The sequence below is a fragment of the Amblyraja radiata genome, chromosome 13 (assembly GCF_010909765.2).
Source record: "Amblyraja radiata isolate CabotCenter1 chromosome 13, sAmbRad1.1.pri, whole genome shotgun sequence".
Classification (NCBI taxonomy): domain Eukaryota; kingdom Metazoa; phylum Chordata; class Chondrichthyes; order Rajiformes; family Rajidae; genus Amblyraja; species Amblyraja radiata.
The window spans coordinates 51,155,220-51,168,967 of record NC_045968.1 but is presented as its reverse complement, the minus strand read 5'-3'; the positions used below and the strand labels follow the sequence as shown (position 1 = coordinate 51,168,967).

The 13,748-nt window shown below is 44.0% G+C and overlaps 1 long non-coding RNA gene across 1 annotated transcript; it reads left to right on the top strand.

Annotated features, from left to right (window-relative positions):
• Positions 1-972: 972 nt before the first annotated feature.
• LOC116980190 lies at positions 973-10,540 on the top strand. Its single transcript, XR_004413883.1, has 3 exons — positions 973-1,008; positions 2,216-2,219; positions 10,530-10,540. It is a non-coding gene; the product is annotated as an uncharacterized LOC116980190 (long non-coding RNA).
• Positions 10,541-13,748: the final 3,208 nt, after the last annotated feature.

Genomic DNA, 13,748 nt, shown 5'->3' with positions numbered 1-13,748 from the left:
AACGTTTTATTCAGGACTGTGTTTAATGAAAATTTGCCGCTCATTCCGTGACTTCCGTGGAGAGGTGGCGCTGAGTACGTCATTTCCGCTTAGTGGTGAGGTGGCGCTGAATGTGGAAGGCCCAGAGTGAAGACGCCACCCTCAACCGTTTGAGTAATTCAAGAGAGCTTGCTGCTATGCATATGGTGAGTGTGTTTGTTGAAAGTTATTTAAAGCATGTTTTTGCTTTAGCAGCAGCTGTGGAGGAGTGTTTCAGAGTAAAAATGGCTTTAAACGTTTGAATCATTTGGTTTAGACACAACTGTGTTGTTATTTTCAAACCTCTTACATAGAGTATATGTTTAGGAACAGGATTCAGTAAGCTTACCACGTTCTGAAGTTACTTGGCATTTTAGTATTGTGCCGTGTGTGGAAGAGTGTGTGTGTGTGTGTGTGTGTGTGTGTGTGTGAGTGTGTGTATATGTTCGTGCGTGCGTGTGTGTGTGTGTGAGTCTGTGTGTGTGTGTGTCTGTGTCTGTGTGTGTATCAGTGTGTGTGTATCTGTGCGTGTGTCTGTGCATGTATCTGTGCGTGTGTCTCTGTGTGTGTCTCTGTGTGTGTCTGTCTGTGTGTGTGTGTGTGTGTGTGTGTGTGTATGTCTGTCTGTGTGTGTGTATCTGTTTGTGTATCAGTGTGTGTGTATCTGTGTGTGTGTCCGTGCGTGTATCTGTGCGTGTCTCTGTGTGTGTCTGTGTGTGTGTGTGTATCTTTGTGTGTCTGTGTGTGTATCTGTGTTTGTGTGTGTGTGTCTGTGTGTGATTGAGTGAGTGTCTGTGCGTGTGTCTCTGTGTGTGTCTGTGTGTGTGTGTGTATCTTTGTGTGTCTGTGTGTGTATCTGTGTTTGTGTGTGTGTGTCTGTGTGTGATTGAGTGAGTGTCTGTGCGTGTCTGTGCCTGTGTGTGAGAGTCTGTGTGTGTGAGTGTCTGTGCGTGCGTCTCTGCGTGTGTCTCTGCATGTGTCTGTCTGTGTGTATCTGTGTGTCTGTGCGTGTATCCGTGTATGTGTGTGTGTCTGTGTGTTTGTGTCTGTGTGTGATTGAGTGAGTGTCTGTGTGTATCTGTGTATGTGTCTGTGTTTGTGCGTCTGTGTCTGTGTGTGTGAGAGTCTGTGTGTGTGAGTGTCTGTGTGTAAGGTGGAGGATGTGTGTGATCAACAAAAAACAAATAGTACAAATAATATAGTATTTTGTAGTTCAGAGCTTATTCATTATGTTTAATAGCCTGATGGCTGTCAGGAGGAAGCTGTTCCTCAATGTGGATGTTACAGTTTTCAGTTTACAAAAGTCGGGCGTGACTGCAGAAGTCGGGCATAAGTCACTCAGTCCACAAGCCATAAATCAGTCAGTCAGTCAGTCAGTCCAGAGGCCATGAGTGAGTGAGTGAGTCAGTCCAGAGGCCATGAGTTAGTCCCAAGGCAGTGAGTGGGTCCAGGGGCCATGAGTAGGTCTCTAATCGCCCCCCCCCACCCACCCACCATTGACATCCCCCACCTCAAAACATTGCCCTCCGCCTGGCTATAGGATGCTCCCCCTCCTGCCCCCTACTGAAGCCGCCCCCATCCCCCGCTGCAGGACACCCCCCCTCCCTCATCAGCCCATGAGAGCCCCTGCCTGAAGCCGTCCCCCTCCCTCTGCTGCAGGGCATTTGCAACCACCCACCCCACCCCGACAGCACCCGCCTCAAAAAAATGTTTTGCACAAATTCTTCAATGAGTCCGGAGGATTGAGAATTACAACAAAATAATGGAATTCTTTAATTTGCCACAACCAAGAAATGGAAGGATGCACCTTGATGATGACAATCCAGAATTGCTGCAGGAATTGCAATACGATAGAATTGAACGACAACAGTTTGTTGAGGAGAATGAGCCTCTGCTGAATGCTAAGCAGAGAACAGTGTATGACCAGGTGTGCAACTCCTTGAAAAGGAATCTCCCTTCAATGTTTTTCATTGTTGCACCAGGAGAACAGGAAAAACATTTATCACCAATTTGATCCTCTCCAAAGTTAGAGTTCAAGGTGATGTGACTATTGCTGTAGCATCCTCTGGCATAGCAGCTACATTAATTCCTGGTGGAAGTACTGCACATTCTCAATTCAAGATACCCATCCAAGTGGCCGAGGATACATTCTGCAACATCGAGAAGAACTCTAAGACGGCACATTTCATGAGGCAAGGAAAGTAATTGTTTGGGATGAATGTCCAATAATTAGGAGAGAAAGCTTTGAAGTGGCGGACAGAACTCTTCAAGATGTCCGCAGCAACACTAAACCTTTTGGCGGCATTCTTATTGTTTGTTGTGGCGATTTTCGACAACTCCTTCCTGTGATGAAAAGGGGAAATGATGCTGATGTTGAAAATGCCTGCTTCAAGAAATCCTACTTGTGGAGACTTTTCACCAAGTTTCAATTGCACACAAATATGCGATTGGCAAAGGGAGAAGGCGACTATTCTCAATTTTTGTTGAAAGTTGGCAAAGACGAGATTTTAAAGAATGAAGACGATGACATTGAAATCCCACAAGACATGTTTCTATCAGCAGAAACACTGGAGGATTGTATTGATTTCATTTATCCCACGTTTGACAATCCTGCAGAATTATTCTCCAACAATTGTACCTTGGTTCCGCACAACAATACCAGGAGAAGCATCAATTCTACATGCATCAGACGCTTCCCTGGAATCATTAAGGAGCACTTTTCTTTCAATACTGTCACTGAAAGAACTCATGGTACTCACTTCCCAACAGAATTCCTCGATTCACTCGAGCTCTCTGAATTGCCACCACACAAATTGGAGTTGAAAAAAGGATCTCCAATCATATTAATGAGGAAATTGGAACCACCAAAGCTATGCAATGGAATGACAATGATTGTTGAAAAGCTACACAATAATCTGATCATTGCAAGAATCAACATGGGAACCTTCAAAGATGACATTGTTCTCATTCCTAGGATAGCACTCAATTTAACAGAAGGTGAAGACATTCCCCTTCAGCGGACCCAATTCCCCATTCAATCAAGTTTTGCTATGACGATCCATAAAACAGAAGGACAAACAATGCAGAAGGTGTTGATGTACCTCGACAAACCGGTAATTCAGCATGGACAACTATATGTGGCTCTTAGCTGAGGAAAGGTGAAGGAAAATGTCAAAGTTTTCCTGAAGGATGGAACATCGACCAAGAATGTTGTCATTAAAAGTGTGCTTCGTTGAATGATAACTTCTGAGATAAATTCTCAGATTTTCTTTGTTAAAATTTGACCGCTCAATCTCTCTATAATTAAATTGTCTCCTTTTTTAACAACAGCAAATAGACATCAAGAGGCAGTGAGCAGCAGAACACAACAAGAGACACAACAAGAAAGAACCTCATAATTCTCATTTTTAACATTTAAATTGTTCTTATATTTTAAGACATTCACATTTTAAACTTTAATAAACTCACTGAATGCGTGGCAGGAAGGGGAATGGCAAGGAGAAGAGTGGGGGGGAGGGGGTGAAGGGAGGATCGGTGACTGAGTGAACTGCCAGCGTACCAGGCGTGAGTGACTGAACTGCCAGCCCACCAGTCGTGAGTGACTGCACTGCCAGCCCACCAGCCAAAACTCACTGAACTGCAATCCCAAGAATCCATTCAGTCCACCCTCACCCCCTTCTCTCTCTCACAGAGTCTGTTACCTGTTTTGGGCAGAATTTCTGGCAGTTTCTCAGCTGCCAGCCTGCCAGGTCTGAGTGACTGTACTGCTAGGCCTCAGTGTCTGAGCTGCCTGGCCTCCGTGACTGAGCTGCCAGCCCAATAATCCATTTGGCCCACAATGTCCATACTACCCCTCTGGAAACCAGCCCCTCATCCCACAACACCCATATTAATGCTCCAGTTATCCACGCTATTTCTTCCTTCATTGCTGTGATCTGTAAAAAATATGAAAATGTCTAAAATTAATTGTCCACCCTCTCCCCCTTCTATCACAGTCTGTCACCTGTTTTCAGCAGAATTTCTGGCAGTTTCTCAACTGCCAGCCCGCCAGGCCTGAGTTACTGAGCTGCCAACCTGCCAGGCCTGAGTTACTGAGCTGCCAGCCTGCCAGGCCTGAGTGACTGAGCTGCCAGGCCAGAAGTGACTGAGCTGCCAAGTCTGAGTGACGGAGCTGCCAGCCCAAGAATCCATTCGGCCCACAATGTCCATACTAGCCCTCTGGAAACCAGTCCCTTTGGCCCACAACACCCATACTAACGCTACAGAAAGCCCCCCCTCCCCCCCAACTGGCCAACAATATTGGAATTGATGGAGAGGTGGAATATTCCGTTGGGTGACCAGCTCTCCCGTGTGATGCTGGGACCCAATGGGTCCCACTTGGTCTAGTATATATATATATATATATATATATATATATGTATATATATATATATCCACACATACACATAAAAAACTAACAAACAATAATAGTGCAATAATAACAATAATAGTCTATGTAGTTCAAAGCTTATTTGGAGGTTGTGTTGTTTAATAGACTAATGGCTGTAGTGAAAAAGCCATGTAGGGAACAGCCATAGAGCACAGGGGCAACCAGGTGCACAAGAACATCACTATCTGTAGGTTCCAGTTCTTCTTCCACTGCATCCCACTGGTAACAATAACACCACTCTCATGCTACAATGGCTGGAAATCCTGGATCTTGCTGCCCAACAGTGGTGCGTAAGGATTTTGCTGAGAAGACTGTCATTTCTCAAGGGCAGCTCAAGTTGGACAATTATCGCTGGCCTTGCCAGTGACGCTCACATCTCCTGTGATTAAAAAAGCAGTCACAAATGCTGTACGATACTCTCATTATTTAACATTGCGGCGGTTTCACTCTGCATAGCAATGTTGACTGAGCTTTATGGTAATTTACACCATTTGGCCACATTTGATATGAAACAGCAGTAAATTTAAACCTGTTGCCTTACACTTCAATAGATGTGTGAATATTTTCTTCTTGCAGAATGATTCACTTCTATTCCTATGGCAACCATGTTGCTATAGGAACTCTAAGCCATCTTAATTAGTAACTTTCAGTCCTGTTTATAAGGTAAGAAATTTTAAATTAGATTTATGAGAGGTTAAGCAGAAATTCTTTATCACTGCCATTTAACCATTTGTATTTGTTCGGTGTGATTAACTCCTATATTATGAGGTTATAACATGCACATCGCCTTTCTGACTCATAAAACCCAATGATTAAAACATTGCACGTTGCAGAAATGTGAACAGAGAATGTGCAATATGAGGTGAAACCACAGGTGGGTACTTCAGAAAAAAATCATGATGAAAGGGTAGTATATTCAGCTTGCAATGTGGAACGATGTTTTTGGTTGCTTTTTAATGAAGGTGGTAAGTGCATGTTTGACCATAATACAAATGTGTCACAATTACGTGCTCTCAGCAGGCAGTTTAAAAAAATATCTAGTTTATCATGCATTGTCTGAGATTTGAGTGGGAATTACAATATTTTTTTTTTTTGCACGGAAGTGAGGCGGTGGAATTTATTTTCAAGGGTAGTTGCAGAGGAGCAATTACATGAACATTCAGGATTAGATTGAATTATTGGATGAAGGAAAATTAAATTAAATTAAGGGAAAAATGACTGGAGGGAAAATATAATTCGGACTCACTGCTTTCACTAAGGGCAGAGCTGTCAGAGGCAGATTGGGCCAAATGTCCTTCCCAACTCAATATCAAATTCTCTGACTTTAGGTAATTTGCTTTTTCTGCCTTAGCTATTTGTGCTGTGAGTCATCCATCCATGATTTTGGCTCAGCTTTTCTTTCTCCATTAGCAGTATTGGAGTCATAGATTTGTACAGCAGAGAAATGGTCCTCCACGTCCATGCTAACATTTTTTAACCCATCTGCAATAATCCCACTTAGGTTTAGGTTTAGGTTTATTACCATCACGTGTACTGAGGTACTCAAGGTACTGAGGTGTACAGGTTTGTTCTGTATGCGATCCAATCAAATCAGATAATACAATACATGCCACTAATAAAGAATGGACAATTTTGTCTTTGATCACGCAACACACAGGGTGACACCTGAATCTGAAAACTAAAAAGCTGCAGGTGTTATAAATCCAAAATAAAACTTGAAAGTGCTGGACACAACAGGTCAGGCAGCATCGTGGAGCCGGCGGCGGTCTCCAGCCGGAACCAACCTGAGGGCTCCAGTCGCGGAGTCTGCGGACCTGCCATTGCGGAGCAGGCCGACTTTAGAGCGGGGAGAGCTGTGGTGGCGCACGGCTGCAACCCAACTTTGGAGGCTCCGGCCGCAGGAACATCGGGAGCTCGCAGGTCCCTGGTGGGAGACCGCTTTTCGGAGCTCTCGCAACGGCAACTTCTCCCGCTGGAATCTCTGGGTGAAATGACTTGGAGCAGGGCCTAACATCGCCCGGCATGGCGTAAACGGCTGCGGGACTTACCATCGCCCACCGGCGGCTTTAACATCGGGAGCCCCAGTCGCCTTGACGTTGCCGTTGGACTGCTTGACTGCAGGAGAAGAACAATGGGAAGAGATAAGACTTTTGCCTTCCATTACAGTGAGGAGGTGTTGGAGATTCACTGTGATGGATATTTGTGTAAAGTGTGTTATGTGTGGGTCTTGGGACTTTTTTGCAATAGTTAAGACTGTAGAAATGCAATTTCGTTCAAACCAAGCTGTTTGAATGACAATAAAAGGCATTATTTTCTATTCTATTCTATCACGGTTCCTTGAAAAAATTATCAGTTTGAAACATTAATCATGTTTCTGCTTCCACTGATGATGCCGTCTCAACTGAATTTCAGATTTCCACCATTTGCTGTGTTCTGTGCCTCACAGTTCCAGCATTTGTTGCTTACTTGTTTTTTTTTTAATTTCTGGCTGCTCTGTTTTCCCTCTATTGTCACCTCCCCCAGACAGATTAACTGACATTACGAAGCTTCACAACCCTTGCTCAGCTGATACCAGTCTGTGTCATCCACTCTGTCACAGACGTTCCAATCCTTAACATGTAAAGGTTATCTAAATGTTCCTAATTCTGATGAAAAGTAATTGATCTAAAATAGTTTTTTTCATAGGTTTAAGGTGAAGGGCTAAATATTTCATAGGAATCTGAGGGTAAACATTTTTCACACAAAGGGTGGAGGGTGTATGGAACAAGCTGCGAGAGGAGATAGTTTAAGAAGGAACTGCAGATGCTGGAAAATCGAAGGTAGACAAAAGCGCTGGAGAAACTGAGCAGGTGCAGCAGGATCTATGGAGCGAAGGAAATAGGCAACGTTTTGAACCGAAACCCTAAGGGTTTCGGCCCTTAACGTTGCCTATTTCCTTCGCTCCGTAGATGCTGCTGCACCCGCTGAGGGTCTCCAGCACTTTTGTTTACCAGAGGAGGTAGTTTGTTCCTTACACCCCAACATTTAAGAAAAGTTAGACAGGTATATGGATAGAACAGGTTTGAAGGAATATGGACCAAATGCTGGCAGGTGCGACTAGTGTAGCTGGGACATGTTGGCCAGTGGAGGCAAGTTGGGCTGAAGGACCTGTTTCCACACTGTATCACTCTATGACTCTCGATGACTATGAGAAGTTAGCTTGTTTTCTTCTTCTGCCTGACCTGCAGAAATGCTCTTGCATTTTCTGTTCTTATTTCAACATGTGAATCTACCTGGTTTCAGCAACCTTCACCCCCTACTCAGTCCATCAATCGGCAACTGGCCGCTGCCTCATCCCTCCTCTCCCCTCGTTGTATCGGCTATCTTTCTTCCTCTCTATTCTCGGTCTTGGTGTAGGGACTGGACTCAAACCATCAATAATTCCTTTAACCTCATGCTGTCATAGAACTAAATAGCATGGAAACAGACCCTTCAGCACGACTCATTCATACCGAACATAAGGTCATGTGATAGGGGTTGAATTAGGCCATTTGACCCATCAAGTCTGCTCCACCATTCAATCATGGCTGATCAATCTCTTTTTCCTAACTGCATTCTCCTGCCTTCTCCACATAACCTCTGACACCTGTACTAATCAAGAATCTATTTATCTCTGCCTTCAAGAAATATCCACTGACGGCCTCCACAGACTTCTGTGGCAAAAAAATTCCACAGATTCACCACACTCTGACTAAAGAAATTTCTCCTCAACTACTTCCTAAAAGAACATCCTTTGATTCTGAGGCTATGTCCTCTAGTCGTAGACTCAACCTTCGAGTTGTTTAATGATGCAAGTCCCACATGCCCGTGCCTGACTCATATTCCTCCAATTCTTTTCTATCCAAGTAAAACTGTCTTTTAAATATCATAATTGTTCCCACCTCTTCTTTTTCCTCTGTCAGCTCATTTCATGTAATGTATACCTTCTGTGTGAAAACATTATCCCACAGGTAGATCTTTCCCCTGTCTGTCTGGCAAGAATCAAGAGTGTTTAATTGTCAATGTGCCGAAATGAAACAATGAAATTCATACTTGCAGCACCACCACAGGTCTGTAAACACAGCACTCGATAGAAAACATAATAAAACAAACAAAAAAGTTAAATATATTTTTTTTTAAATATTGGTGCAAAAACAAATCACAAGCTCAAAGTCCCTAGTGCAACCAAGACAATTCGTAGTTTGAAATTTAGTTGGTATCTGTAATGTTCAATAGACAATAAACAATAGACAATGGGTGCAGGAGTAGGCCATTCGGCCCCTCGAGCCAGTACCCCCATTCAATGTGATCATGGCTGATTATCCACAATCCTGCCTTCTTCCCATATTTCCTGACTTCGTAATCTTTAAGAGCCCTATCGAGCTCACTCTTGCAAGTATCCAGAGAACCAGCCTCCACCACCCTCTGAGGCAGATAATTCCACACTAACAACCCTTTGTGTGAAAAAGTGTTTCCTCATCTCCATTCTTAATGGCTTTCCCCTTATTCTAAAACTGTGGCCCCTGGTTCTGGACTCCCCCAACATCGGGAACATGTTTCCTGCCTCTAGCATGTCCAAACCCTCAATAATTATACATTTTCAATAAGATCCCCTCTTATCTTTCTAAATTCCAGAGTATACATGTCCAGTTGTTCCATTCTCTCAGCATATGACAGTCCCGCCATCCCGGGAATTAATCTTGTGAACCTACGCTGCAGTCCCTCAATAGCAAGAATGTCCTTCCTCAAATTAGTGGACGGAAACTGCACACAATACTCCAGGTGTGGTCTCACTAGGGTCTTGTACAACTGCAGAAGGACCTCTTTGCTCCCATACTCAACTCTTCTTGTTATGAAGGCCAACATGCCATTCGCTTTCTTCACTGCCTGCTGTACCTGCATGCTTACTTTCATTGACTGATGAACAAGGACACAACAGATCCCGTTGTACTTCCCCTTTTCCCAACTTGACACCATTTGGAAAATAATATGCCTTCCTGTTTTTGCTACCAATGTGGATAACCTCACATTTAACCACATTAAACTGCATCTGCCATGCATCTGCCCACTCACCCGACCTGTCCAAGTCACCCTGCATTCTCATAGCATCCTCCTCACAGTTCACATTGCCACCCAGCTTTGTGTCATCTGAAAATTTGCTCATGTTACTTTGAATCCCTTCATCTAAATCATTAATGTGTATTGTAAATAGCTGCGGTCCCAGCACCGAGCCTTGCGGTACCCCACTAGTCACTGCCTGCCATTCTGAAATGGACCCGCTGATCTCTACTCTTTGTTTCCTATTTGCCAACCAATTTACTATCTATGTCTGCATCCTACCCCCAATACGATGTGCTCTAATTTTGCCCACTAATCTCCTATGTGGGACCTTATGAAATGCTTTCTGAAAGTCCAGGTACACTACATCCACTGGCTCTCCCTTGTCCATTTTCCTAGATACATCCTCAAAAAATTCCAGAAGATTAGTCAAGCATGATTTCCCTTTCGTAAATCCATGCTGACTCGGACCGATCCTGTTACAGCTATCCAAATGTGTCGCTATCTCATCTTTTATAATTGACTCCAGCATCTTCCCACCACCGATGTCAGACTAACTGGTCTATAATTCCCTGTTTTCTCTCTCCCGCCTTTCTTAAAAAGTGGGATAACATTAGCTACCCTCCAATCCACAGGAACTGACCCTGAATCTATAGAACATTGGAAAATTATCACCAATGCGTCCACGATTTCTAGAGCAACTTTCTTAAGTTCCCAAGGATGCAGACCATCAGGCCCTGGGGATTTATCAGCCTTCAGTCCCATCAGTCTACCCAACACCGTTTCCTGCCTAATGTGGATTTCCTTCAGTTCCTCCGTCACCCCAGATCCTCTGGCCACAAGTACATCAGGACGATTGTTTGTGTCCTCCTTAGTGAAGACGGATCCAAAGTACCTGTTCAACTCATCTGCCATTTCCTTGTTCCCCATCATAAATTCACCTTTTTCAGTCGTCAAGGGTCCAACTTTGGTCTTAACTAACTTTTTCTTCTTTACATACGTAAAGAAGCTTTTACTATCCTGCTTTATATTCTTGGCTAGCTTACCTTCGTACCTCATCTATTCTCCCCGTATTGCCTTTTTAGTTAATTCTGTTGCTCTTTAAACATTACCCAATCATCCTGCTTCCCACTCATCTTTGCTATGTTGTACTGCTTCTCTTTAATTTTTATATTGTCCCTGACTTCCCTTTACAGCCATGGTCGCCCCTCTACTCCCCTTGGAATCTTTCTTCCTCTTTGGAATGGACTTATCCTGCACCTTCTGTATTAATCCCAGAAATCCCATAGCAAAAGGATTTGAGTATAGGAGCAGGGAGTTTCTACTGCAGTTGTACAGAGTCTTGGTGAGACCGCACCTGGAGTATTGCGTACAGTTTTGGTCTCCAAATCTGAGGAAAGACATTCTTGCCATAGAGGGAGTACAGAGAAGGTTCACCAGACTGTTTCCTGGGATGTCAGGACTTTCATATGAAGAAAGACCGGTTAGACTCGGCTTGTACTCGCTAGAATTTAGAAGATTGAGGCGGGGATCTTATAGAAACTTACAAAATTCTTAAGGGGTTGGACAGGTTAGATGCAGGAAGATTATTGCTGATGTTGGGGAAGTCCAGAACAAGGGGTCATAGTTTAAGGATAAGGGGGAAATATTTTAGGACGGAGATGAGAAAAACATTTTTCACACGGAGAGTGGTGAATCTCTGGAGTTCTCTGCCACAGAAGGTAGTTGAGGCCAGTTCATTGGCTATATTTAAGAGGGGGTTAGATGTGGCCCTTGTGGCTAAAGGGAGAGAAGGCAGGTACAGGATACTGAGTTGGATGATCAGCCATGATCATATTGAATGGTGGAACAGGCTCGAAGGGTCGAATGGCCTACTCCTGCACCTATTTTCTATGTTTCTAAATACCTGACATTGTTGTTCCACTGTCATCTCTGCTCAGGTATCTTTCCAGTCAACTTTGGCCAGCTCCTCCCTCATTGCTCCATAGTCCCCTTTGTTCAACTGTAACACAGACATCTCCGATTTACCCTTCTCCCTCTCAAATTATAGATTAAAACTTACCATATTATGGTCACTACCTCCTAATAGCTCCTTAACCTCATGTTCCCTTATCAAATCGGGTTCATTACACAACACTAAATCCAGAATTGCCTTCTCCCTGGTAGGCTCCAGTACAAGCTGCTCTAAGAATCCATCATGGAGGCACTCCACAAACTCCCTTTCTTGGGGTCCAGCACCAACCTGATTTTCCCAGTCCACCTGCATGTTGAAATCTCCCATTACAACCATAGCATTACCTTGACTACATGCCAATTTTAACTCCTGATTAAACTTGCACCCTATATCCAGGCTACTGTTTGGGGGCCTGTAGATAAGTCCCATTAGGGTCTTTTTACCCTTACAATTCCTTAGTTCTATCCATACTGACTCCACATTTCCTGTTTCAATGTCACCCCTTGCAAGGGACTGCATTTCATTCCTCATCAACAGAGCTATCCCATCCCCTCTGCCCACCTGTCTGTCTTTTCGATAGGAGATATACCCTTGAATATTCAGATCCCAGCCCTGACCCTCTTGCAGCCATGTCTCAGTAATTCCCACAACATCATACTTGCCAATTTCTAACTGAGCCTCAGGCTCGTCCGTCTTTATTTCTTATATTTCGCGCATTCATATACAGCACATTGACTTTGGTATTCACCTCCCCTCTCACACCACTCACTATTGGCCCTGACCTTTACTCTCTTATCCCTTCTCGAACATTCCTTCCCATTAATTTGGGAGTCGTTTGTAACTTTTCCTGTACTCACTTCCCCTTTAACTCCATCTTTATACTCCCAATTTTTCAATCCCTCCCCTCCACTATTTAGTTTAAACCCACACGTGTAGCCTGATGGTTGTTGGGAAGAAGCTGTTCCTGAACCGGGAGGTCATGGTTTTCAGACTCCCTCCCATACCTTCTTCCTGATGGCAGGAGTGAAATGAGAGTGTGGCAAGGATGATTTGGGTCCTTGATGATGCTGGCTGACCTTTTGAGGCAGATAGATGTCTTCAATGGTCGCGAACTTAATGGAACTTGGAACTAAGTCTCTCTCTTCTATAAAGCTCCACAGGGCCCTACCATTTACTGTGTAAGACCTGCCCTGTTTTATCCTACCAAAATGCAACAATTTGCATTTATCTGAATTAAACCCAAACTGCATTTCTCGGCTCATTGCTCCAGATGATGAAGATCTCTTGTAATTGTAGATAACCTTCTTTACCGTGTACTATATTAGCAATTTTAATGTCAAAAGCAAATGTATTAACCCTATGTAGATGGTTTATGCATGCAACCTATAATGTAGCTACCTCAATACCACTAACCACGCCCAGGCATATCAGTATAACTGTGATATCCTCCCCTTGTTCCTCCCTGTTTGTTCCAGTACGCCTGAAGACTAGATGCAGTCAGTACTGGGACGTGTGTAAAATGTGCCTTAATTAAAGACTCAGTAAAGGTTACAGTGTGTCAGACTCCACTCCTTTACATGGTGTCAGCAAGTTAAACGCGCGCCTCCTGTTTATTGGGTTTATTGGGTTTTATTTAGTTAAACCTAGTCTAACTAGTGTTAAACCTAGTTAAACCTAGTCTAACTAGTCTAAACCTAGTCTAACTAGTGTTTAATTCCCCATTCATCATGGCATTCTCATGCCGAAAGCCCTCTCCCCTTGTCTTTGACACTGACATTGCGGAACGCTGGGCTATTTTTGTGATGGACTACAACCACTTCATCAACATCGTGCACCGAAATGACCCTGATGTGGTCAAAGCCTCACTCCTGCTGAACCTTGCCGGTCCCGATGCTATAAAACGAGCTCAGGCTTTCAACTATAATCCAGCGGTCCTGGATGACAACGACCAGGTCGTCGAGCTGGCGGATTCTGCCAATGACCCGGTATGTCTCTTACGCAAGTTTGCGGAGATTTGTGACTTGCCCTCCAACCGCATATTGGAGCGGGCTAGATTTTTTACACGGAAGCAGCAGCCTGATGAGCCTGTTGAATGTTTTATCGCTGACCTGCGCTACCTTGCTCAGCGGTGCCGTTTCGAGACCATGCGTGATCAGCTCACCAGAGATATCCTTGTCACCGGCATGCTAGATCAGAAGCTACGTGCAGATCTGCTTCAAAGACCGGACCTCACCCTGACTCAGGCAATGCATGCCTGCCGTATAGCTGAAG